At 46.4% G+C, this 27071-nt stretch overlaps 1 protein-coding gene across 2 annotated transcripts in view; it reads right to left on the bottom strand.

Moving 5' to 3' along the window:
* Nucleotides 1-27071, bottom strand: part of ADGRA1 (adhesion G protein-coupled receptor A1) — an 873399-nt gene that overhangs the window by 235823 nt on the left and 610505 nt on the right. The gene's annotated exons all lie outside the window — the stretch shown is intronic.

A 27071-nucleotide genomic window follows, 5' to 3' on the forward strand; every position in this document is an offset into this window, starting at 1 on the left:
TTTGCCCGGAATTGCTAGCTGCACAGAGAAAAACACCAGCCAATGTGTTAGTGGGGTTCAGCACCGCCAGCTGTCCCCCTGCTGTGTAGCCGGCAACGTGACCTGCAAACGCCACGCAGGCACATGAACTGAAATTGAAGGAAGCCTGCCCCCCACCCCCAGGTGTTTCTATGTATAACAGCCACCTTGTACAGCAGTACTGCTGCATTTGTACAAGGTGGCTGACTTTTTCTCCTTGCCCACGTGGAACTCAACACGTACAAAATGTGTCTCATTGAGACCATTCAACTGTCCCTGAGGTGTGACTTTCCTTTCTAATGATATGCAGCACCACCCTTGGTAGCGCTGCCCGTCTTCTGACATCATTGGTTGGCTGCCTGTGCCTGTGCGTCCGCCCTGCCCAACACAACGCCCCTCGTTGTCTCATATATTTTGGCTGCGAGGGTGTTATTGATGGGCATGTGCAGTGCATATGTTCGCCTGTCTTAACTCATCTCCTTCCGCCTTCTTCAGACTGTGCGGCCTCATGGCCGTGGCATGCGATAAGGGATCAGATGAGGCCGCCCAGTCTGAAGTAGGTGTAAGGACATGTGTGAGCGGCAAACATATTAACTGCACAAGGGCACGAATCCCAGCCACGCAGTGTGATTTTTTCCAAACACACTGTGGGTCTGGGATTCATGTCCACCGCTAACCGCATCGGCCAACATGAAATGAGGTCAGAAGACAGGAAGCGCTCACAGCGCATGGCCAAGGGATAACAAGAGCGCAGACTCCTGTACAGCAAATAACAACGCTCAGGAAGCTGCGCCCATGCACCAAGGTGTTATTTTCGACACCTGGGCTGCTTTTCTTTAAAAAGACAAGTCACGCCTCCACTACTGTTTTACAGTAGAATGGGCTAAATAGTGTACGTGTTTTATTCAGCGTGTGCAAGGAGCAAAATTAATAGAGCAACCTTTTACTTGTGCAGCATTAATGCTGCACGAGGTGTGGCTCTTGTACCTTGCAACACCTGAGGGGGGTTAAAGGTTGCCTTTGAAATTGGTTCAACTAGGCTTCGGCCTACACTCTGCTCCTCTCCTCCTCCTGCTGACCCTGGGCTCTAACACCGCCAGTTTTTGCCCGGACGTGCTAGCTGCACAGAGAAAAACACCAGCCAATGTGTTAGTGGGGTTCAGCACCGCCAGCTGTTCCCCAGCTGTGTAGCCGGCAACGTGACCTGCAAACGCCACGCAGGCACAACAGAACAAAAGCTGCCACCAGTGCAGGCTTCGGCCTACACTCTGCTCCTCTCCTCCTCCTGCTGACCCTGGGCTCTAACACCGCTAGTTTTTGCCCGGAAGTGCTAGCTGCACAGAGAAAAACACCAGCCAATGTGTTTGTGGGGTTCAGCACCGCCAGCTGTTCCCCAGCTGTGTAGCCGGCAACGTGCCCTGCAAACGCCATGCAGGCACATGAACTGAAATTGAAGGGAGCCTGCCCCCCACCCCCAGGTGTTTCTATGTATAACAGCCACCTTGTTCAGCAGTACTGCTGCATTTGTACAAGGTGGCTGACTTTCTCCTTGCCCACGTGGAACTCAACACGTACAAAATGTGTCTCATTGAGACCATTCCACTGTCCCTGAGGTGTGACTTTCCTTTGTAATGATACGCAGCACCCCCCTTGGTAGCGCTTCCCGTCTTTTGACATCATGGTTAGCTGGCTGCGCCTGTGCATCCGCCCTGCATGAAACAACTCCCCTCGTTGTCTTATTTATTTTGTCAGCGAGGGTGTGGTTTATGGGCACGAGCAGTGCATATGTTCGCCTGTCGTCACTCATCTCCTTCCGCCTTCTTCAGACTGTGCGGCCTCCTGGCCGCGGCATGCGAAAAGGGATCAGCAGAGGCCGCCCAGTCTGAAGCAGGTGTAAGGACGTGTGTGAGCGTCGAAAATATTTACTGCTCAAGGCCACGAATCCCAGCACCGCAGTGTGACTTTATGAAAAGGCAGTGTGGGTCTGGGATTTATGGCCATTGTTAACCGCAGCGGCCAACATGAAATGAGGTCATAAGACGGGCAGCGCTAACAGGGCATTGCCAAGGGATAACACAAGAGCGCAGACTCCTGTACAGCAAATAACAACGCTCAGGAAGCTGCGCCAAGCACAAAGGCGTTATTTGGGACACCTATGCTGCGTCTCCTTAAAAATACAAGTCACGCCTCAACTACAGTTTGACTGTAGAATGGGCTAAATTGTGTACGTGTTGCATTCAGCGTGTGCAAGTAGACAAATTAATAGAGCAACCTTTTCTTGTGCAGCATTAATGCTGCACAAGGTGTGGCTCTTGTACTTTGTAACACCTGAGGGGGGGTTAAAGGTTACCTTTGAAATTGGTTCAACTAGGCTTCGGCCTACACTCTGCTCCTCTCCTCCTCCTGCTGACCCTGGGCTGTAACAACGCTAGTTTTTGCCCGGAAGTGCTAGCTGCACAGAGAAAAACACCAGCCAATGTGTTAGTGGGGTTCAGCACCGCCTGCTGTTCCCCCACTGTGTAGCCGGCAAAGTGTCCTGCAAACGCAACGCAGACACAAAGCTGACTCCAGTGCAGGCTTCGGCCTACACTCTGCTCCCCCTGCTTACCCTTTGCTCCAACACCGCTAGTTGGGGCTGTAGGAAGACAATGTTTGATAGGCAAAGCATCCGGGTTCCAGCACCGCAAGCTGGTTCTCGGCAGTGTTTTTGTCACAGGTACTCCCTCGTGCCAAGCCTGGTTTCAGCACCGTCAGCTGTTTCCGGGTTGTGTCAAGCTCACTGAGACGCCTATGCTTGCCCCGTCGTGGTGCGGTCGGGTTAGCCAACTCCAGGGTGCCTCCAGTTTAGGAGCTTCCTATGTGGGCTGCGTGAACTGGTAGTCAAGGCTGGTTCTGTAGTGCCAGTAGGCCCAGCTTCCCCTGTAGGACTGTTGGGGTTCGGTAACTGCGGCTGCCTCGCGGCCTAGCTGTTCTCTCCTCTCCTGTGGGCCTTGGGGTCTACCACCTGGCTCCAGCACCGTCAGCTGGTTCCGGGCCGAGCCTTTGGCTTAGGTGCCTCCTCCTGGGTATCCGAGTTCCGCCAACGCCAGGCGGTCCTTGGTAGTGCTTTTAAGCGCGGGCACCTACAGCTTAGTAACCGGGTTCCAGCACCGTCAGCTGGTCCTCGGTGCCATTGGCTCTTGCACACTGGGGCAACGCATCCAGGTTCCAGCACCGCCAGCAGGTTCTCGGCAGTGTTCTTGTCACAGGTACTCCCTCGTGCCAAGCCTGGTTTCAGCACCGTCAGCTGTTTCCGGGTTGTGTCAAGCTCACTGAGACGCCTATGCTTGCCCCGTCGTGGTGCGGTCGGGTTAGCCAACTCAAGGGTGCCTCCAGTTTAGGAGCTTCCTATGTGGGCTGCGTGAACTGGTAGTCAAGGCTGGTTCTGTAGTGCCAGTAGGCCCAGCTCCCCCTGTAGGACTGTTGGGGTTCGGTAACTGCGGCTGCCTCGCGCCCTAGCTGTTCTCTCCTCTCCTGTGGACCTTCGGGTCCACCACCTGGTTTCAGCACCGTCAGCAGGTTCCGGGCCGAGCTTTTGGCTTAGGTGCCTCCTCCTGGGTATCCGAGTTCCGCCAACGCCAGGCGGTCCTTGGTAGTGCTTTTAAGCGCGGGCACCTACAGCTTAGTAACCGGGTTCCAGCACCGTCAGCTGGTCCTCGGTGCCATTGGCTCTTGCACACTGGGGCAACGCATCCGGGTTCCAGCACCGCCAGCTGGTTCTCGGCAGTGTTCTTGTCACAGGTACTCCCTCGTGCCAAGCCTGGTTTCAGCACCGTCAGCTGTTTCCGGGTTGTGTCAAGCTCACTGAGACGCCTATGCTTGCCCCGTCGTGGTGCGGTCGGGTTAGCCAACTCCAGGGTGCCTCCAGGTTAGGAGCTTCCTATGTGGGCTGCGTGAACTGGTAGTCAAGGCTGGTTCTGTAGTGCCAGTAGGCCCAGCTCCCCCTGTAGGACTGTTGGGGTTCGGTAACTGCGGCTGCCTCGCGGCCTAGCTGTTCTCTCCTCTCCTGTGGGCCTTGGGGTCCACCACCTGGCTCCAGCACCGTCAGCTGGTTCCGGGCCGAGCCTTTGGCTTAGGTGCCTCCTCCTGGGTATCTGAGTTCCGCCAACGCCAGGCGGTCCTTGGTAGTGCTTTTAAGCGTGGGCACCTACAGCTTAGTAACCGGGTTCCAGCACCGTCAGCTGGTCCTCGGTGCCATTGGCTCTTGCACACTGGGGTAACGCATCCGGGTTCCAGCACCGCCAGCTGGTTCTCGGCAGTGTTCTTGTCACAGGTACTCCCTCATGCCAAGCCTGGTTTCAGCACCGTCAGCTGTTTCCGGGTTGTGTCAAGCTCACTGAGACGCCTATGCTTGCCCCGTCGTGGTGCGGTCGGGTTAGCCAACTCCAGGGTGCCTCCAGTTTAGGAGCTTCCTATGTGGGCTGCGTGAACTGGTAGTCAAGGCTGGTTCTGTAGTGCCAGTAGGCCCAGCTCCCCCTGTAGGACTGTTGGGGTTCGGTAACTGCGGCTGCCTCGCGGCCTAGCTGTTCTCTCCTCTCCTGTGGGCCTTCGGGTCCACCACCTGGTTCCAGCACCGTCAGCTGGTTCTCGGCAGTGTCTTTTGCTCTTGTACCTTCTGCTCCCCATCCTGGTTCCAGTACCGTCAGCTGGTTCCGGGCAGAGCCTTTGGCTTAGGTGCCTCCTTCTGGGTATCCAAGTTCCACCAACGTCAGGTGGTCCTTGGTAGTGCTTTCAGGCACGGGTACCTCCTGCTTAGTAACCGGGTTCCAGTAACGTCAGCTGGTCCTCGGTAGTTCCATTGGCTCTTGGACCTTCGGCTACCCATCCGGGTTCCAGTACCGTCAGCTGGTTCTCGGCAGTGTCTTTTGCTCTTGTACCTTCTGCTCCCCATCCTGGTTCCAGTAACGTCAGCTGGTTCCGGGCAGAGCCTTTGGCTTAGGTGCCTCCTTCTGGGTATCCGAGTTCCGCCAACGTCAGGCGGTCCTTGGTAGTGCTTTTTAGCACGGGTGCCTCCTGCTTAGTAACCGGGTTCCAGTAACGTCAGCTGGTCCTCGGTAGTTCCATAGGCTCTTGAACCTTCGGGTAGCCATCCGAGTTCCAGTTCCATCAGCTGGTTCTTGGCATTTTCTCAGCCTTCTTGTACCTTCTGCTACATTTCCAAGTTGAAGACCCTAAAGTCGACGACCCGGAAGACCACCCCGATGATGACGACGACGACCCGGAAGACCACCCCGATGACGACGACGACGGCGGAGACGACGATGGCGGAGACGACGACGGCTGAGACGACGACGGCGGAGATAACGACACTGGAGACGACGACCCTGGAGACGACGACATGGAAGACCGAGAAGCAGATGAACAAGAGGCTGCAGAACAAAGAGCAGAAGAACATTAAGCATAAGACTTAATATCAGAGCAAAAGATATTATCTAAATTATATGCAGAAGAAGACTAAGCAGTGTATGGGGGTGAGTCCGTTCCTCCTCGTGGTGCCCCTGGATAAAGCCTGATGCTGCAGGCCAAACTGAACGCGGACAAATGTAACTTTTGTGACTGGCAGAACGGAAGGTGTAATCTTCAAACTTTTATAGATAACAACTACGGAATGCCTCTGTCACAAATGAGAATATGATGAAGAAGTGGAATAGGAAGAATAATAACAGTGGAATAAAAAGAATATGTAGAATAGGAAGAATAATAATAGTTGAATAAAATGAATATGAAGAATGTAATCAAAAAAAAAAAAAAAAAAGGTAAAGGATGAAGAAGAAGATGAATAAGGTGAAGAAGAAGTTGATGTCAAAGATGCTGATGATGATGATGAAGATGAAAGTGTGGGAAAAGTAAAAAAAAAAAGAAAAAAAAGAAGGGGAAGGGCGTGGAATAGTGAAACATCAATATCTGACAAAATAAAAAAAAAAAAATTACATAGTCAATATCTTTGTCACTCCGAACGTCTTAAAACAAAAAAACAAAACATGCTATTCTATTTGATTGGGATAAACCTCTATGACTTTAATGTCTCCGCCACCTCCCCAAATACATCCGGCATTATTCTTAGTTGTTTTCCTTCATGTAGAATGAACCTACAAGGCAAGAAAGGGTTTATTTTAATTCCGATATTTTGGTCCCATTGACTTGCATTGGGATCGGGTATCGGTATCGGCGATATCCGATATTTTTTGAATATCGGCCGATCCTATCCGATACCGATACTTTCCGATATCGGAAGGTATCGCTCAACACTAGTGTTGAGCGATACCTTCCGATATTCAAATGTATCGGTATCGGATGGTATCTACCGATATCCAAAAAATATCGGACATCGCCAATACCGATACCCCATACCAATGCAAGTCAATGGGACACAAATATTGGAAGTAATCCTGGATGGATCCATATTCATGTAAAAAATAAAGAATAAAAATAAAAAATATGGATATACTCACCCCTCCGCTGGCCCCTGGCTCTCAGCGCTGCAAGCGTCTGCCTCCATTCCTAAGAATGCAGTGAGTGAAGGACCTTCGATGACGTTGCGGTCAGGTGACCGCTTACCTGACCGCTCATGTGACCGTGACGTCATCGAAGGTCCTTCACTCACTGTTAGGACTGGCGGAATGCACCAAGAGAGATGATATAGATGCGTTCGCAGTCCGGGGTCCACCGTGCAGGTGAAACCTGCTGCTAGGAAATGACAGACTATATGGCGGTATCCAAAAGTATACACGCGTGGGTTAAACCTCACCCAGCATGAAGAAAGCGATCCTGTTGCGTCACAGGTCCGCGGTACCGCACATAGAGCGCGAGCAAGTGGTCAGCGAACTTAACCCCAACAGGGATTGTAGTCCGATTAGACCCTTGCTGGCACTACACCGCTACTGGGTGTGTAAGGAAATATATCATTATAGCACCGAAGTGCGAAGTGTGCCGTGCTGGCAGGTACCACTAAGCACCCAGACGTGGGTCAGGAAGCGCACACTGGCGCGTGGCACCGCACTGGCGGTCACAGCAATAGACGCTGATACGTGTGTGACACGTTGAGTGATTAGTCGGGCGCTAGATAGCAGCCATAAACCATACGCGAACAGTCATACAATAGGGTAGGGGTATTTAATGAACGACTTGCACTCACAACAAACACACGTATTCATTTGTACACTAGCGCATGGCCGTGCGGTCATGCGCAGTTTATATAGTTGCAGGACAGGAAGTGGCCACAGAAACTTTGCCCTTCCAAGACCTGCCAAGAGGACCAATAGAATGCGCTGCAGAGTCTGAGCACATGACCCTCGATCTCCAACGGGAGATCTTGCGATGGGCATGCTCAGTGTGCGCAGACAAGGACTTAGTCCCAGAGAAGTCCACTCGCTGCTGACCAGCAGTGACTTTAATGGCAGGAGCTGAAGAAGCAGCAGTAACTCTCTGAACAGAGTGAGACCGAGCAAGACGCTGGGACCGACGTCCCTGCTGAGCAGGCTCCACTGCGGCTGGATAGGAATGGGGGACCGCAGCGGAGACGGCTCGAGATTCCTCCTGTGCAGAAGCGGGAACTCGAGACCTAACACTCACTGCATTCTTAGGAACGGAGGCTGCCGGTTGCACCGCTGAGAGCCGGGCCGTCGGCGGTGTGAGTATACCATATTTTTTATTTTTATTCTTTATTTTTTACATGTATATGGATCCCAGGGCCTGAAGGAGAGTCTCCTCTCCTCCAGACCCTGGGAACCATACGCACCGCACACGCCGAAAATGACTGGGAACTTATAGGAACGTCCGATTCCGATTTCCGATATCGCAAAAATATCGGAACTCGGTATCGGAATTCCGATACAGCAAATATCGGCCGATACCCGACATTTGCAGTATCAGAATGCTCAACACTAGTTGGCACCCTTGAAATTGCTCCAGAAAATGAAGTATTTTTACCAGAAAATTATTGCAATTACACGTTTTGTTATACACATGTTTAATTCCTTTGTGTGTATTGGAACAACACAAAAAAAACAGAGAAAAAACAGCAAATTGGACATCATTTCATACAAAACCCCAATGATGGGCTGAACAAAATTGTTGGTACCATTCCAAAAATGTGGGTAATGAGCTCTGTATGTATCCAGGGTACTGATGACTTCCATTGCTTTCATGTTTTAGCACAGATATTTTACTTTTCTCCTTGTCTATGACCTGCTTTCTGTGCCATTTGAGATACTTTCTCCTCTATCCCCTGGAGATCTGTCTAAAGCTCCCTCCTGCTATCACTAATCCTGAGAGAAGGGAGGAGAGTGCAGAAAACCATTAAGAGAATTAGTTCTGATGGAGTTGTGACTAGAGTTGAGCGACCTTGACCTTTTTAGAGTCGAGCCGGGTTTCGCGAAACCCGACTATCTCAAAAGTCGGGTCGAGTGAAATTGGCCGATTATGACGTAAAGTCGGGATCGACCGAAACACGAAACCCAATGCAAGTCAATGGGACAGCATAGTCGGCAGTGAGTGGGGGCCAGGAAAACACCTAGAGTGCCCATTTTAATGTCAAAACCATCCATTCTTCTTAATGAAGCTTGTCAAGCGTAATTTACCTTATAATAATTGGAAGGCATTTGAAATTGGGGGTCATTTGGCTAAAGTTGTGGTGGGTAGGGCTGGTTCAAGTAATTAGTGGGCCCAGGAAATCTGGACCACGTCACGGCAGTGGAGCAGGGAGAGGTAAGTATTTCAACTTTGCAAGTGCTGTGAACCTGAGCAAGCAGGGGGGGCCCACTCGTTGGCATTGGCACTGGCACAGGGCCCCTCAAAGTACAGCGGTGTGTTTGCACGGCGGGGGCGCCTCCCACCGGCAGCAACACTTTTGCGTACCATGAGAGGCCCTGTGCCAGTGACGTCGCCAACTAGTATTCCTCCCCCCACCTGATGAAGGAACCTGCACTTTCATCTGCACCTTCCTGTTTGTCCCCGTGTAAGGTGGTATGGTATGCGGGAAGGGGAACCTGACTTTCAGCAGGGTCACAATCTTGCAGTGTAGCGTGCACGGGAAATGTTGCGTTATGGGTCAATGTACCAGCAGACTCATCTATCACTGGCTGGGCAATGGGCAGGATGAGGAGGAAACACAGATATAGGCCCAAAGAATAAAGTGGGCTAAATGCAGTTCAAAATTGGTAACACAGGACTAATCAGGGGGCATTGCAGTGGAGGACAACTGGAATGAGAGGCTGACACAGAGAGTAGGCCCAAATCAGTAAGTAGTCGAAATGCAGTTCAAAATTGGCAACAGTAGTAAACAGGCGGCACAGCTTTGTTCAGTGGAGAAGAACAGCAAGGAGTGGCAGACACCGATAGTAGGCCCCAACCCAACTAGTAGGCCAAATGCAGTCTAACATTAACAACTACTTAACGAGCGCCTGAAAACGGAATTTCAGGACAGGAAACCAGGAGAACAGCAAGGATCGGCAGACACCGATAGTAGGCCCCAAACCAACTAGTACGCCAAATGCAGTTGTTCCGTTTAACCACAATTTAATGAGATCCTGAAGATAGAAGTTCAGGAAAGGCAACCTGGAGAACACCTTGGAGTGGAACACACCATCTCTCTACATCCCATACCCAATTTGTAGGTCTAATGCAGCGTAGTTTCCAACAACTACTAAACGAGAGCATGATGATCGAAGCATTGGCGAGGAAACCTGGGGAACACCTTGGAGTGGAACACACCATCTCTCTACAGTGGAACACACCATCTCTCTACACCCCATACCCAATTTGTAGGCCTAATGCAGCGTAGTTTCCAACAACTACTAAACGAGAGCCGGAAGATCGAAGCAATGGAGAGGAAACCTGGGGAACACCTTTGAGTGTAACACACCATCTCTCTACACCCCATACCCAATTTGTAGGCCTAATGCAGCGTAGTTTCCAACAACTACTAAACGAGAGCCGGAAGATCGAAGCAATGGAGAGGAAACCTGGGGAACACCTTGGAGTGTAACACACCATCTCTCTACACCCCATACCCAATTTGTAGGCCTAATGCAGCGTAGTTTCCAACAACTACTAAACGAGAGCATGATGATCGAAGCATTGGCGAGGAAACCTGGGGAACACCTTGGAGTGGAACACACCATCTCTCTACAGTGGAACACACCATCTCTCTACACCCCATACCCAATTTGTAGGCCTAATGCAGCGTAGTTTCCAACAACTACTAAACGAGAGCCGGAAGATCGAAGCTCAGGAAAGGCAACCTGGAGAACACCTTGGAGTGGAACACACCATCTCTCTACACCCCATACCCAATTTGTAGGCCCAATGCAGCGTAGTTTCCAAAAACTACTAAACGAGAGCCGGAAGATCGAAGCAATGGAGAGGAAACCTGGGGAACACCTTGGAGTGTAACACACCATCTCTCTACACCCCATACCCAATTTGTAGGCCTAATGCAGCGTAGTTTCCAACAACTACTAAACGAGAGCCGGAAGATCGAAGCTCAGGAAAGGCAACCTGGGGAACACCTTGGAGTGTAACAAACCCTCTCTCTACACCACGGAAGGGCTGATTCTTAGGAAGGAAGGCTGTCGGAAAGAAGCAGGGCGCGTCCGAGGGTGATTATATTCTTATTAGGTATATACTCACCCTCGGACGCGCCCTGCTTCTTTATTTGTAATGAATGTTTATTTGCAATGTGGTTTTGACTTACTCTATTTTTTTGGTAAATAATGATTTTATTATTTTCATTGTTTTGCATCTTCTTGGCAATAATATAAAGAAGACGCGACAGGACAACACTCGGTGGATGCCATATCTGTGTTTAAAATTGAAAAAACCTTTCAGTTAACTACTTGCAGGAGAAAGTTATTGTAGCTGGTGGCCATTTTTAGTACTGTACCAGATTTTTGTTGTATGTGTTTGTTTTTAATGTTAAAATGTCTGCATTTGATATCTCTCCAGTATTTTCTTTTTTATAAGCAAAATACTTATTTTTATATTTTCTGATGTTGGTTCCAGGGGTACACGGGCAGCAGTGGTGTGGTCAGTGGAGGCCTAGTGGAAGGAGTGACCGCAGACAGGCATCGAAGGCCTAAAATAATAACACATGGCTGTAGGCAATTTTAAATTGGTTCCAGGGGTACACGGGCAGCAGTGGTGTGGTCAGTGGAGGCCTAGTGGAAGGAGTGACCGCAGACAGGCATCGAAGGCCTAAAATAATAACACATGGCTGTAGGCAATTTTAAATTGGTTCCAGGGGTACACGGGCAGCAGTGGTGTGGTCAGTGGAGGCCTAGTGGAAGGAGTGACCGCAGACAGGCATCGAAGGCCTAAAATAATAACACATGGCTGTAGGCAATTTTAAATTGGTTCCAGGGGTACACGGGCAGCAGTGGTGTGGTCAGTGGAGGCCTAGTGGAAGGAGTGACCGCAGACAGGCATCGAAGGCCTAAAATAATAACACATGGCTGTAGGCAATTTTAAATTGGTTCCAGGGGTACACGGGCAGCAGTGGTGTGGTCAGTGGAGGCCTAGTGGAAGGAGTCACCGCAGACAGGCATCGAAGGCCTAAAATAATAACACATGGCTGTAGGCAATTTTAAATTGGTTACAGGGGTACACGGGCAGCAGTGGTGTGGTCAGTGGAGGCCTAGTGGAAGGAGTCACCGCAGACAGGCATCGAAGGCCTAAAATAATAACACATGGCTGTAGGCAATTTTAAATTGGTTCCAGGGGTACACGGGCAGCAGTGGTGTGGTCAGTGGAGGCCTAGTGGAAGGAGTGACCGCAGACAGGCATCGAAGGCCTAAAATAATAACACATGGCTGTAGGCAATTTTAAATTGGTTACAGGGGTACACGGGCAGCAGTGGTGTGGTCAGTGGAGGCCTAGTGGAAGGAGTGACCGCAGACAGGCATCGAAGGCCTAAAATAATAACACATGGCTGTAGGCAATTTTAAATTGGTTCCAGGGGTACACGGGCAGCAGTGGTGTGGTCAGTGGAGGCCTAGTGGAAGGAGTCACCGCAGACAGGCATCGAAGGCCTAAAATAATAACACATGGCTGTAGGCAATTTTAAATTGGTTACAGGGGTACACGGGCAGCAGTGGTGTGGTCAGTGGAGGCCTAGTGGAAGGAGTGACCGCAGACAGGCATCGAAGGCCTAAAATAATAACACATGGCTGTAGGCAATTTTAAATTGGTTACAGGGGTACACGGGCAGCAGTGGTGTGGTCAGTGGAGGCCTAGTGGAAGGAGTGACCGCAGACAGGCATCGAAGGCCTAAAATAATAACACATGGCTGTAGGCAATTTTAAATTGGTTACAGGGGTACACGGGCAGCAGTGGTGTGGTCAGTGGAGGCCTAGTGGAAGGAGTGACCGCAGACAGGCATCGAAGGCCTAAAATAATAACACATGGCTGTAGGCAATTTTAAATTGGTTCCAGGGGTACACGGGCAGCAGTGGTGTGGTCAGTGGAGGCCTAGTGGAAGGAGTGACCGCAGACAGGCATCGAAGGCCTAAAATAATAACACATGGCTGTAGGCAATTTTAAATTGGTTCCAGGGGTACACGGGCAGCAGTGGTGTGGTCAGTGGAGGCCTAGTGGAAGGAGTGACCACAGACAGGCATCGAAGGCCTAACATAACAAAAATGTCAATACAATGGTATTGTCAGTGGCAGGCATTGAAGGATGTCAGCGCATAGACTAAACATTGGTGGAGCTGTGAGATAATTTTGCAAGTGGTAGAGCACTGTTTGAGCTGGGGTGGGGGGAAACTGTCTTGTGGCCGGCGGTACAGGCCCAGGGCCCCTCATATTACAACGGTGTGTCTGACGTTGGGTGCGCACCACCACCGCCAGAGACACTTTATTGTACTGGGAGGGACCCAGTGGCAGTGCCGTCGACCAACAGCGGGCTCACCCACCTCTTCAGACAAACTGCACTCTCACGGGTGCTGTCGCCAAGTGTCGATACCACGGCCCCGTGTGCGGAGTTTGGCCATTTAGTGAGGTGTAAACATGTCGTATGCTGGACAATCAGGTGCAGAAAATTACGAGATTGGAAAAGGCATTCAGAATAGTCCACAGGCAAGACCTTTTCATAGGAAAGCTAGGTGTCAGCCGGGCAAGGTGGGGCAAAAGATTTCGAAATCCAGTTGTGGTTCATTTTAATGAAGGTTAGATCATCTACATTTTGGGTAGCCAGACGAGTCCTTTTTTCTGTTAGTATTGAACCTGCAGCACTGAATACTCTTTCTGATAGGACACTAGCTGCCTGGCAAGCAAGCTCCTGCAATGCATATTCTGCCAATTCTGGCCAGGTGTCTAATTTTGATGCCCAGTAATCAAATGGGAATGACGGTTGAGGGAGAACATCGATAAGGGATGAAAAATAGTTTGTAACCATACTGGACAAATGTTGTCTCCTGTCACTTTGAATTGATGCTGCAGTACCTGTCCTGTCTGCGGTCATAGCAAAATCACTCCACAACCTGGTCAGAAAACCCCTCTGGCCAACGCCACTTCTGATTTCTGCCCCTCTAACTCCTCTGGTCTGCTGGCCCCTGCAGCTCGTGTGAGAACGATCACGGGCGCTGTGTGCAGGGAATGCCAGAAGCAAACGGTCAACAAGAGTTGATTGTTTGGTTGCTAATATTAGTTCCAAGTTCTCATGTGGCATTATATTTTGCAATTTGCCTTTATAGCGAGGATCAAGGAGGCAGGCCAACCAGTAATCGTCATCATTCATCATTTTAGTTATGCGTGTGTCCCTTTTGAGGATACGTAAGGCATAATCCGCCATGTGGGCCAAAGTTCCAGTTCTCAAATCTGCGGTTGTGCTTGGTTGAGGGGCAGTTTCAGGCAAATCCACGTCACTTGTGTCCCTCAAAAAACCAGAACCCGGCCTTGCCGCGCCACCAATTTCCAGTGGCCCCGGAAAAGCTTCCTCATTAAAAATATAATCATCCCCATCATCCTCCTCGTCCTCCTCCTCCTCTTCGCCCGCTACCTCGTCCTGTACACTGCCCTGGCCAGACAATGGCTGACTGTCATCAAGGCTTTCCTCTTCCTCAGCTGCAGACGCCTGATCCTTTATGTGCGTCAAACTTTGCATCAGCAGACGCATTAGGGGGATGCTCATGCTTATTATGGCGTTGTCTGCACTAACCAGCCATGTGCATTCCTCAAAACACTGAAGGACTTGGCACATGTCTTGAATCTTCGACCACTGCACACCTGACAACTCCATGTCTGCCATCCTACTGCCTGCCCGTGTATGTGTATCCTCCCACAAAAACATAACAGCCCGCCTCTGTTCACACAGTCTCTGAAGCATGTGCAGTGTTGAGTTCCACCTTGTTGCAACGTCTATGATTAGGCGATGCTGGGGAAGGTTCAAAGAACGCTGATAGGTCTGCATACGGCTGGAGTGTACGGGCGAACGGCGGATATGTGAGCAAAGTCCACGCACTTTGAGAAGCAGGTCGGATAACCCCGGATAACTTTTCAGGAAGCACTGCACCACCAGGTTTAAGGTGTGAGCCAGGCAAGGAATGTGTTTCAGTTGGGAAAGGGAGATGGCAGCCATGAAATTCCTTCCGTTATCACTCACTACCTTGCCTGCCTCAAGATCTACAGTGCCCAGCCACGACTGCGTTTCTTTCTGCAAGAACTCGGACAGAACTTCCGCGGTGTGTCTGTTGTCGCCCAAACACTTCATAGCCAATACAGCCTGCTGACGTTTGCCAGTAGCTGCCCCATAATGGGAGACCTGGTGTGCAACAGTGGCAGCTGCGGATGGAGTGGTTGTGCGACTGCGGTCTGTGGACGAGCTCTCGCTTCTGCAGGAGGACGAAGAGGAGGAGGAGGGGGTGCGAACGGCTACAGCCAATTGTTTCCTAGACCGTGGGTTAGGCAGAACTGTCCCAAACTTGCTGTCCCCTGTGGACCCTGCATCCACCACATTTACCCAGTGTGCCGTGATGGACACGTAACGTCCCTGGCCATGCCTACTGGTCCATGCATCTGTTGTCAGGTGCACCTTTGTGCTCACAGATTGCCTGAGTGCATGGACGATGCGCTCTTTAACATGCTGGTGGAGGGCTGGGATGGCTTTTCTGGAAAAAAAGTGTCGACTGGGTAGCTCGTAGCGTGGTACAGCATAGTCCATCAGGGCTTTGAAAGCTTCGCTTTCAACTAACCGGTAGGGCATCATCTCTAACGAGATTAGTCTAGCTATGTGTGCGTTCAAACCCTGTGTACGCGGATGCGAGGCTAAGTACTTCCTTTTTCTAACCATAGTCTCATGTAGGGTGAGCTGGACTGGAGAGCTGGAGATCGTGGAACTAGCGGGGGTGCCGGTGGACATGGCAGACTGAGAGACGGTGGGAGATGGTATTGTTGCCACCGGTGCCCTAGATGCAGTGTTTCCTACTACGAAACTGGTGATTCCCTGACCCTGACTGCTTTGGCCTGGCAAAGAAACCTGCACAGATACTGCAGGTGGTGCGGAAAATGGTGGCCCTACACTGCCGGAAGGGATGTTGCGTTGCTGACTAGCTTCATTGGCCGAGGGTGCTACAACCTTAAGGGACGTTTGGTAGTTAGTCCAGGCTTGCAAATGCATGGTGGTTAAATGTCTATGCATGCAACTTGTATTGAGACTTTTCAGATTCTGTCCTCTGCTTAAGGTAGTTGAACATTTTTGACAGATGACTTTGCGCTGATCAATTGGATGTTGTTTAAAAAAATGCCAGACTGCACTCTTTCTAGCATCGGATACCTTTTCAGGCATTGCAGACTGAGCTTTAACCGGATGGCCACGCTGTCCTCCAACAGGTTTTGGCTTTGCCACGCGTTTTGGGCAAGATACGGGCCCGGCAGATGGACCCTGTTGCGATGTTGATGCCTGCTGCGGCCCCTCCTCCTCCGCTTCAGAACTGCTGCCGCCTGCACCCTGTTCCCCAATGGCTGCCAATCGGGGTCAAGAACTGGGTCATCTATTACCTCTTCTTGTAGCTCGTGTGCAACTTCGTCTGTGTCACCGTGTCGGTCGGTGGTATAGCGTTCGTGATGGGGCAACATAGTCTCATCAGGGTCTGATTCTTGATCAGCACCCTGCGAGGGCAATGTTGTGGTCTGAGTCAAAGGACCAGCATAGTAGTCTGGCTGTGGCTGTGCATCAGTGCACTCCATGTCAGATTCAACTTGTAATGGGCATGGACTGTTAACTGCTTCACTTTCTAAGCCAGGGACGGTAAGTGTAAAGAGCTCCATGGAGTAACCCGTTGTGTCGCCTGCTGCATTCTTCTCTGTTGTTGTTTTTGCTGAAGAGGACAAGGAAGCGACTTGTCCCTGACCGTGAACATCCACTAACGACGCGCTGCTTTGACATTTACCAGTTTCACGAGAGGAGGCAAAAGAGCTAGAGGCTGAGTCAGCAAGATAAGCCAAAACTTGCTCTTGCTGCTCCGGCTTTAAAAGCGGTTTTCCTACTCCCAGAAAAGGGAGCGTTCGAGGCCTTGTGTAGCCAGACGACGAACCTGGCTCCACAGCTCCAGACTTAGGTGCAATATTTTTTTTCCCACGACCAGCTGATGCTCCACCACTACCACTACCCTCATTACCAGCTGACAATGAACGCCCCCGGCCACGACCTCTTCCACCATACTTCCTCATTGTTTTAAAAACGTAAACAAACTAACGGTATTTGTTGCTGTCACACAAATTACACGGTGAGCTATAACTTCAGTATGATTTAGCTACCCCTTTACAGGTGAGTGAGACCACAACGAAAATCAGGCACAATGTTACACACTCTGTTGTTGGTGGCAACAAATGAGAGAGATGCCACACACGCAGGACTGTCACTGAAGCACAAATGTAAATATTAATCTCCCACTGATTTGATTTTTTTTTTTTTTTTAAGGGAGACTTTAGGAAAAAAAAATAATAGAATAAAATGATTTTTTCAGGAAGAATTTAGAAACCAAATAAAATAAAATGATTTTTTCAGGGAGAATTTAGAAAACAAATAAAACAAAAAAAGGCTTTCTATGGCCCACTGAGTGAGAGATGACGCACACAGGAGTCAGGAGTGGCACACAAGCCCAGAGGCCAATATTTATCTCCCACTGATTGATGTAGTGATTTTTTCAGGTAGATTTTGGAACCCAAATCAAGCTAAAAAAAATAATAGGCTTTCTATGGCCCACAATTGGAGAGAGAGAGAGAGATGGCACACCCAGGAGTCAAGACTGGCACACAAGCAGAAAGGGCAATATTAATCTCCCACTGATTTGTTTGTTTTTTTTTTTTTTTCAGGGAGACTTTAGGAAAAAAAAAATAGAATAAAATGATTTTTTGAGGAAGAATTTAGAAACCAAATAAAATAAAATGATTTTTTCAGGGAGAATTTAGAAAACAAATAAAACAAAAAAAGGCTTTCTATGGCCCACTGAGTGAGAGATGACGCACACAGGAGTCAGGAGTGGCACACAAGCCCAAAGGCCAATATTTATCTCCCACTGATTGATGTAGTGATTTTTTCAGGTAGATTTTGGAACCCAAATCAAGCTAAAAAAAATAATAGGCTTTCTATGGCCCACAATTGGAGAGAGAGAGAGAGATGGCACACCCAGGAGTCAAGACTGGCACACAAGCAGAAAGGGCAATATTAATCTCCCACTGATTTTTTTTTTTTTTTTTCAGGGAGACTTTAGGAAAAAAAAAAATAGAATAAAATGATTTTTTGAGGAAGAATTTAGAAACCAAAGAAAATAAAATGATTTTTTCAGGGAGAATTTAGAAAAGAAATAAAACAAAAAAAGGCTTTCTATGGCCCACTGAGTGAGAGATGACGCACACAGGAGTCAGGAGTGGCACACAAGCCCAGAGGCCAATATTTATCTCCCACTGATTGATGTAGTGATTTTTTCAGGTAGATTTTGGAACCCAAATCAAGCTAAAAAAATAATAGGCTTTCTATGGCCCACAATTGGAGAGAGAGAGAGAGAGAGATGGCACACCCAGGAGTCAAGACTGGCACACAAGCAGAAAGGGCAATATTAATCTCCCACTGATTTGTTTTTTTTTTTTTTTTTCAGGGAGACTTTAGGAAAAAAAAAAAATTGAATAAAATGATTTTTTCAGGAAGAATTTAGAAACCAAAGAAAATAAAATGATTTTTTCAGGGAGAATTTAGAAAACAAATAAAACAAAAAAAGGCTTTCTATGGCCCACTGAGTGAGAGATGACGCACACAGGAGTCAGGAGTGGCACACAAGCCCAGAGGCCAATATTTATCTCCCACTTTTTTTTTTTTGTTCCAGGGAAAATTTATAAACCCAATAAAAAAAATAATAAATAGGCTTTCTATGGCCCACTATCTGAGAGACAGAGAGAGATGGCACGCTTAGGACTGGCACACAAGCCCAAAGGCCAATATTAATCTCCCTTTTTTTTAAGGGAGAATTTATAAAACCAAAAAAAAAAAAATAAATAGGCTTTCTATGGCCCACTATTTGTGAGAGAGATGGCACGCTCAGGACTGGCACACAAGCCCAGAGGCCAATATTAATCTCCCACTTTTTTTTTTTTTCCAGGGAAAATTTATAAACCCATTAAAAAAAAAATAAATAAATAGGCTTTCTATGGCCCACTATCTGAGAGAGAGAGATGGCACGCTTAGGACTGGCACACAAGCCCAAAGGCTAATATTAATCTCCCACTGATTGATTTATTGATTTTTTCAGGTAGAATTTAGAACCCAAATAAAGCAAAAAAAAAAAAAAAATGGGCTTTCTATGGCCCACTGAGTGAGTGATGATGCACACAGGAGTCAGGAGTGGCACACAAGCCCTGAGGCCAATATTTTTCTCCCACTGATTGATGTAGTGATTTTTTCAGGTAGATTTTAGAACCAAAATCAAGCAAAAAAATAAATAGGCTTTCTATGGCCCACTGAGTGAGAGATGACACAGACAGGGATGGCACTCTAGCAGAAATGTCAATCTTAATCTCCCACAAAAAAAAACAAAAAAACAGGGAGTGTCCTTCAATTACTATCTCCCTGCAGTAATCTCAGCCAGGTATGGCAGGCAGCAATAAGGAGTGGACTGATGCACAAATTAAATAAAAAGTGTGTACAAACCAAAAAGATAGCTGTGCAGAAAGGAAGGAACAAGAGGATTTGTGCTTTGAAAAAAGCAGTTGGTTTGCACAGCGGCGTACACACAGCAATGCAGCTATCAGGGAGCCTTCTAGGGCAGCCCAATGAGCTACAGCGCTGAGGGGGAAAAAAAAAAAAAATGTAGCTTCCACTGTCCCTGCACACCGAAGGTGGTGTTGGGCAGTGGAAATCGCTACAGCACAAGCGGTTTGGTGGTTAATGGACCCTGCCTAACGCTATCCCTGCTTCTGACGAAGCGGCAGCAACCTCTCCCTAAGCTCAGATCAGCAGCAGTAACATGGCGGTCGGCGGGAACTCCCCTTTATAGCCCCTGTGACGCCGCAGACAGCAAGCCAATCACTGCAATGCCCTTCTCTAAGATGGTGGGGACCAGGACCTATGTCATCACGCTGCCCACACTCTGCGTTTACCTTCATTGGCTGAGAAATGGCGCTTTTCGCGTCATTGAAACGTGACTTTGGCGCGAAAGTCGCGTACCGCATGGCCGACCCCGCACAGGGGTCGGATCGGGTTTCATGAAACCCGACTTTGCCAAAAGTCGGCGACTTTTGAAAATGAACGACCCGTTTCGCTCAACCCTAGTTGTGACATTTCTTCACAGCATTAAGGTAGGTAAAGAACTTACAGAGATTCATTCCTGTTGCCTCCTTAACAAACTAGATTTTGTTTGGTGTCAATGTGATTGGGACGTCATAGCAGTTAAATTGGAGGCTTCTGATCTGGTTATTATTACATATCTTTGTTTGTCTGGCTCATTGGTTGCACTGGTAATGTCACACACTCCATCCTTACTATCTGTCATTATATCTTCATGCTTGTCATGGTTTATTGTAAATGTTAGGACGCTATGTTTTAAATCATGGCATTTGCAGACTCTGCTGTGTTGAGATTGGAAACGTCCCCTTTGGTTCCCTATTACATGCATGAGAATATATACTGATTAAATTGAACCTTTGCTTTCTCTGCTCTGATGAGTCTCATTACATTTTTTCCTTTTTGTTCTCACACCCCATCTCTGTGTGATGAGCCACTCTTAACTCCCAAGGGAAATAATAGATGGATGACCAGTTATGTATACTATTGTGTTGCGAGCTCGCTATAATTATATTTTCTCTTCATACCACATTATTTTATTGCACAATTTTAGATAATCTCTTTTATAAGACTATCTGTTGATAGTAAATGACAAATACTAACTTTTCATATTTGAAAATTAGCAGATATTGCCAATATTTAAAGGGATTTTCCAGGCTTGGGTCCCTCTATGTGACTGCAGACTCGTGCATCCTGACAAAGCGCTCACTGCGAGCTGTCAGGATTCTCTGTGGTTGTCACTGGGTGCAGACAGTCATGTATGCGATCTGCATAGTTTCAGCCTCATTACGACTAGACGTGTTCGGCCTCGTTTAATTTACTTGTATCAAGCAAGGCCAGGGATGTCTAGTTGGCATGTGACTATACTGTATGTATGCAAATTGCATACACACACGCTCCTAGCACATTAGAATCGTGGCAGCGCACTGCCCGCTGTCAGGATCCACAGATCTGCATTCACATAGAGTGAGTACAGACTGATATTTCAAGTCTGGACAACCCCTTTAAAGACTATGGACACCTTTGTCATGAAAAAACAAGTTTAATACTACAGTCTTCAATCATTCATTAATTTTAAACCATCTGATATGCAGTTTGCAGCATGATCCAAGTTTCTCATTTCTTTCTTGTGGGAGTGTCTCTCCCGGTAATACAGGCTGGAGCTGAGCTTCATGCATCATAAAAGTGCATTTGCCTTCACTTGCTTTGATGTACTAGCACAGATCCAATACTATACTTTGTGCATTTTATGCCTTCCTACTTTTCTTCTAGCCTACATTTTGCGTTGATATTCTTTTTAACCAGGCTCATTGTGGCTTTGTGTACAACGGCCTTCCAATTCCTTCTGCAATCACTAACACAAAGAGAAGCGCGGGAGAGAGTAGAGATATTACAGGAGCAGGAGCACTGATGAATTTGTAACATTTCTAGAAAGTACTCTGCTACATAAAGAACTCACAGATATTTTGCAGCAGCAAAATAGTAGCAGAATTTTTAATGAAAACTATTTAAAAGTTGCTTAGCTTAACCCCTTCACGACATGCGCCGTACTAGTACTGTGCATGCCGTGAATCCCCCTTTGATGTGGGCTCCGGCGGTGAGCCCACATCAAAGTCGTGACATGTCAGCTGTTTTGTACAGCTGACATGTGCGCGCAATAGCGGCGGGTGAAATCGCTATTCACCCGCTGCTATTAACCTGTTAAATGCCGCTGTCAAACACCTGTGGTCGGCGCTCACAGCACACCTGCATTTCTGCTACATAGCAGCGATCTGATGATCGCTGCTATGTAGCAGAGCCGATCAGGCTATGCCAGCTTCTAGCCTCCCATGGAGGCTATTGAAGCATGGCACAAGTAAAAAAAAATGTTTTTAAAAATATGAAAAAAATATAAAAAATATAAAAGTTTAAATCACCCTCCTTTCGCCCCATCCTAAATAAAACAATAAAAAAAAAAACAAACCTACACGTATTTGGTATCGCCGTGTTCAGAATCGCCCGATCTATCAATTAAAAAAAAGCATTAACCTGATCGCTAAACGGCGTAGCGAGAAAAAAATCCGAAACGCCAGAATTACGTTTTTTTGGTCGCCGCGACATTGCATTAAAATGCAATAACGGGCGATCAAAAGAACGTATCTGCGCAAAAATGGTATCATTAAAAACATCAGCTCGGCATGCAAAAAATAAGCCTTCACCCGACCCCAGATCACGAAAAATGGAGACGCTACGGGTATCGGAAAATGGCCCTTTTTTTTTTTTTTTTTTTTTTTTTAGCAAAGTTTGGAATTTTTTTTCACCACTTAGATAAAAAATAACCTAGTCATGTTAGGTGTCTATGAACTCGTAATGACCTAGGGAATCATAATGGCAGGTCAGTTTTAGCATTTAGTGAACCTAGCAAAAAAGCCAAACAAAAAACAAGTGTGGGATAGCACTTTTTTTGCAATTTCACCGCACTTGGAATTTTTTTCCCGTTTTCTAGTAAAAGACATGGTAAAACCAATGGTGTCGTTCAAAAGTACAACTTGTCCCGCAAAAAATAAGCCCCCACATGACCATATTGACGGAAAAATAAAAAAGTTATGGCTCTGGGAACGAGGGAAGCGAAAAACGAACACGCAAAAATGAAAAAGGGCCGCGACTTGAAGGGGTTAATATTTAGGAAGCGCATAAATAGTATCAACAATTCCGGGTGAAGGTGTACAAAGCCTTTAAAGGCCACATGCCTTCATTAGTATGTGCACAATATGCACATCTTGTATTTTAAAGTCATGCTTCGGTTGTAATAGAAACCAGTTTTGGCGTCCTATTGAGGTTGTGGAGAGCAGATAGTTAGAAGAAGGACTTGTCTCCCGGTACTTACCTGCACGCAACCTCCGATCCTCACAAGATCTCCTTCTCTACTCCCCTCTTATCTCCTCTTCCCACAATCGCATACAAGCTTTCTCCCACGCATCACCCCTACTCTGGAACTCTTTACCCCAACATATGAGACTTTTGCCTACCATGGAAACCTTTAAAAGGAACCTGAAGACCCACCTCTTCCAACAAGCCTAGAACCTGCAATAACCATCGATCCACCAAGCCGCTGCACGACCAGCTCTATCCTCACCTATTGTATCCTCACCCATCCCTTGTAGATTGTGAGCCCTCGCGGGCAGGGTCCTCTCTCCTCCTGTACCAGTCATGACTTGTATTGTTTAAGATTACTGTACTTGTTTTTATTATGTATACCCCTCCTCACATGTAAAGCGCTATGGAATAAATGGCGCTATAATAATAAATAATAATAATAACTAGGACTTATCTGAGTTAAGGACTTGCAATTTCACTTTTGTTACAATTATCCAATTCAAATGCACATCATTATGCTATAAAGTCTTTCCAGCTCCCAGGGCCTAATAAATGTTGTATATTAAAAATTATACTAACCAGACGCAACCTGACCCGCTATGTAACCTCAATCTAGTCCTAATGTCTTCTTCAGTCCAGTCACCAGTCACTGGGCCATCTTCAGCAACTTCCAGTGCCAAGTATCTCCTTTAATGTCTACTTTTCAATGTCTCAACATAGCACACAAGACGACAAAGATGACAAGCACCAGAAGATACCAAAAATGGCCCAGTGAAGACCGCACCTGCGATCGGACCAAAGAAGTAATTATTATTCTCTTTCTTTTAACCCCTTCAAAGTCCTTTTCAATCCAAAAGAATGGTGGTTGGCCAGGTAGCATTTTGCTGGATTTGCACAAATCAAGTTGCAAAAAAAGTTTGGATTTGACAGAATCTGGCGAATCCTAATTTTGTTTTTACATGAATTCTTTTCTTCTCAAATTTGATTTGCTCATCTCTAGTGCCAATGTGCTTCCATCACAAAGTTGCACAATTTTTTTTTGTAATGTTAGTTATTTTCAAGTTTTAGACTGTTTATAGGTTACAGTCATGTTCTAAGGTTATTCATGTCTGGAGGCAATGTCGTGTTCATCTCTATCTCTGTTATTCAAAGCAATTCTACTACATGGATTAAAAATTAAAGTAACTGTGTCGTTTTTTGGGGGGTTTTCCATTGTAAACCATGAAGCTTAAAGGGACTCTGTCACCTGAATTTGGAGGGAACAATTTTCAGCCATGGAGGCGGGGTTTTCGGGTGTTTGATTCACCCTTTCCTTACCCGCTGGCTGCATGCTGGCTGCAATATTGGATTGAAGTTCATTCTCTGTCCTCCGTAGTACACACCTGCGCAAGGCAATCATGGTCCTTCTTGGATCATGTGAGCACAGGTTCATTTTTCCCGAGAGGACTAAAAATAAGTGAAAATGAACTGATAAATGTTTTCAAAAGTATAAAAAAAATTTGTATGAGTTTTTTTAAAAATAAAGGCATTTAAAATACATAAAAAAATTTACAATTGCCACATCAGTACTATGAAAATATAAGATTGTTTTAACTCAATAGGTAAATTGCTTAACCCCTTAACGACCAGAGGTATTTTTGGTTTTGCATTTTCATTTTTTGCTCCCCTTCTTCCCAGAGCCATAACTTTTTAATTTTTTTGGTCAAAATGGCCATGTGAGATCTTGTTCTTTGCGGGACGAGTTGTAATTTTGAACGACATAATTGGTTATAACATAGTGTACTGGAAAATGGGAAAAAGAAAATCAAAATTTGCAAAAAAAAAGTGCAATCCCACAGTTGTGTTTTGTTGTTTTTTTTACCATGTTCATTAAATGCTAAGACTGACCTGCAATTATAATTTTCCAGGTCATTACAAGTTCACAGACACCAAACATATTTAGTTATTTTTTGTTTAAGTTTGCTAAAAAAAATGCCATATTCGTCTCCATTTTTCGTGATCTCGGGTTGGGTGAGGACTTATTTTTTGCACACCAAGCTGACATTTTTAAAGATACCATTTTGTTGCAGATACGATCTTTTGATCGCCCGTTATTGCAATTTAATGCAATGCTTCGGTGACCAAAAAAACATATTCTGGTATTTTGACTTTTTCTCTCGTTATGCCGGTTAGCAATTGGGTTAAATTTTTTTTTAATTGATAGATCAGTTGACTCTGAACGTGGCCATACTAAATATGTGTATGTAAAAACATTTTTTTTTTCTTGGCATGCTTCAATAGTCTCCATAGGAGATTAGAAGCTGCCACAATCCGATCAGCTCTGCTACATACAGGCGAGGATCATATCACCTGTATGTAGCAGAATTGCTGACTTGCTATGAGCGCTGACAGTCGGGCGGTGCTCATAGAAATCCGGAAGCAACAACCATAGAGGTCTGCTGGAGACCTCTGGTTGTCATGCCAACCAATTGGTGACCCGCAATCACGTGACGGGGTCATCGATGGGCGGGATTTCCGGCGTGTTTGCCAGAAGCGCGCGTTAAATGCCGCTGTCAGAGTTTGACAGTGGCATTTATCTAGTTAACAGCAACTGGTGGATCGTGATTAGAGGCTCATGTCAAGCTATTCAAAACAGCTAACATGGGAGGGAGTCTGACATCAGCGTACTATTACGCCTGATGTCGGAAAGGTGTTAAAAGAAAAAAAAAATGGAACTGCTAGAATTGAGACTCTTTGGTCACCGTATTTGTCCAGTGCAATAAAAAGCAATTAGAATCTCACATGCACCCTAAAATTATATAATTGAAAATCACAGGTGGATATGTAAAAAAACCTAATTTTCACACAGCTTTTTCCCTGGAAAAAAAATTATAGGAAAATAGCAGCATGGAATTTTTTTTTATGTATGGAGTTCTACATTTTTGAACCACTACAATAATGAAACCTTAGCAAGTTTGGTATTGTCAGAATCAGACTGACCTGGAGAATTATGCAATAAACTTTCATTATTCATGCTTGAGTGCCAAAATTACCCTTGAAAATTGCTGAAGAATTATGCTGCCAGTCATTTTAACAGCTCAATGAATATCATAAAATGGACCCCCCCCAAAAAAAATTTTTTTTTTAAAAACATTGGCTGAATTGCATTTTTTACTATTTCACCAGAATACCGAGCCTCTGATCAGTCACACCCAACACAATAGAGCAAAATATTTTGGCTGTTTTTATCTGAACAATCCCATATTGAGCTCATAGACTTTTCCACAAACCCAGCTTACTGTATTAGGCTCATTTGTGGATTTCTGGGTAATAGCTTTCTGTCATTTCGGAAGTAAACATGCCATCTTACCTGATTTCTCCCATCAAACAAAACAAGTTTATCAGAACAGGTTTTCCATTATTATACCAAACACGCTGAATGTTTAATTTTCAAGGAGTTGACGCTTGTCGATCAGAAATGTCTATCACTGACTGAAGTGATAATTGAAGAATATCGCTGTTTTGCTAAATCAAGCACAACAAATTAAAGAAAGTGAGTTAAACTCATTTTTTTCTGACTAGGGCTCGTTTCATACATCCGAGAAACACAGACCGTGCTCAGGTCAGAAATCGGTGGGTCTCCCGACCTCACTGCTTCATGTATGCCTGTGAGACTGCTAGCGTAGGTCAGGAGATCCGGCGCCCGGGTTGAGTCTTTTGATCCAAGCATAGTCTGTTTTTGTCAGATGTGAATGATTAATTAATAGCAATTTTGAACCAGGTCTGGGAGTTCGTTGTGAATTTTAGGGTTCTCTCTAAAAAGCACATATATAGAGATGCGAAATATATTTAATGACAACACTGGAAAATGAAGATTTTGCTTTTTGAGCACTTTTGGGTGTTTCTTATGCAATTTGAGCTGCTGATCAAGAAAATAACCTCGTAATTTTTCTGTCACGTACTGTTTTTCTGAAACCTTCTTTTTGAGCAATTTTTTTTCATATTTTCAGGATGTCCATGTATTGTCCACAATATATGTACTGTTATGTAATTTATAGGCAAGCAAAGGCATGAATTCCTTGCATTTCATTGCATTTGCAAACCTTCAGTGGAGTTGTTACAGACCAGGCACACCTAGACATGTCTAAGCGCTGCCTGCAGAGGCGGTAAAATGTGAATGCAAAGTTTCTGCAAGTTATTTAAAATCTAAGCAGCGATAAATTACTACAGTACTATCTGATATAACTAAAATGTCTCCTCACAATTGGAACAGTTGCGATACCTTCTGTTACATTTGTGGACAGTACACACTTAAGCCTCAAAGACGCACCATGACAGCGCTCCTCATGAAAGCCTATGAGCTATACTTTGGATGCAAGATAAAGCAATCAAGACAAATCCTGGGCTCC

This window comes from Ranitomeya imitator, chromosome 2 (genome assembly GCF_032444005.1).
Source record: "Ranitomeya imitator isolate aRanImi1 chromosome 2, aRanImi1.pri, whole genome shotgun sequence".
NCBI lineage: Eukaryota > Metazoa > Chordata > Amphibia > Anura > Dendrobatidae > Ranitomeya > Ranitomeya imitator.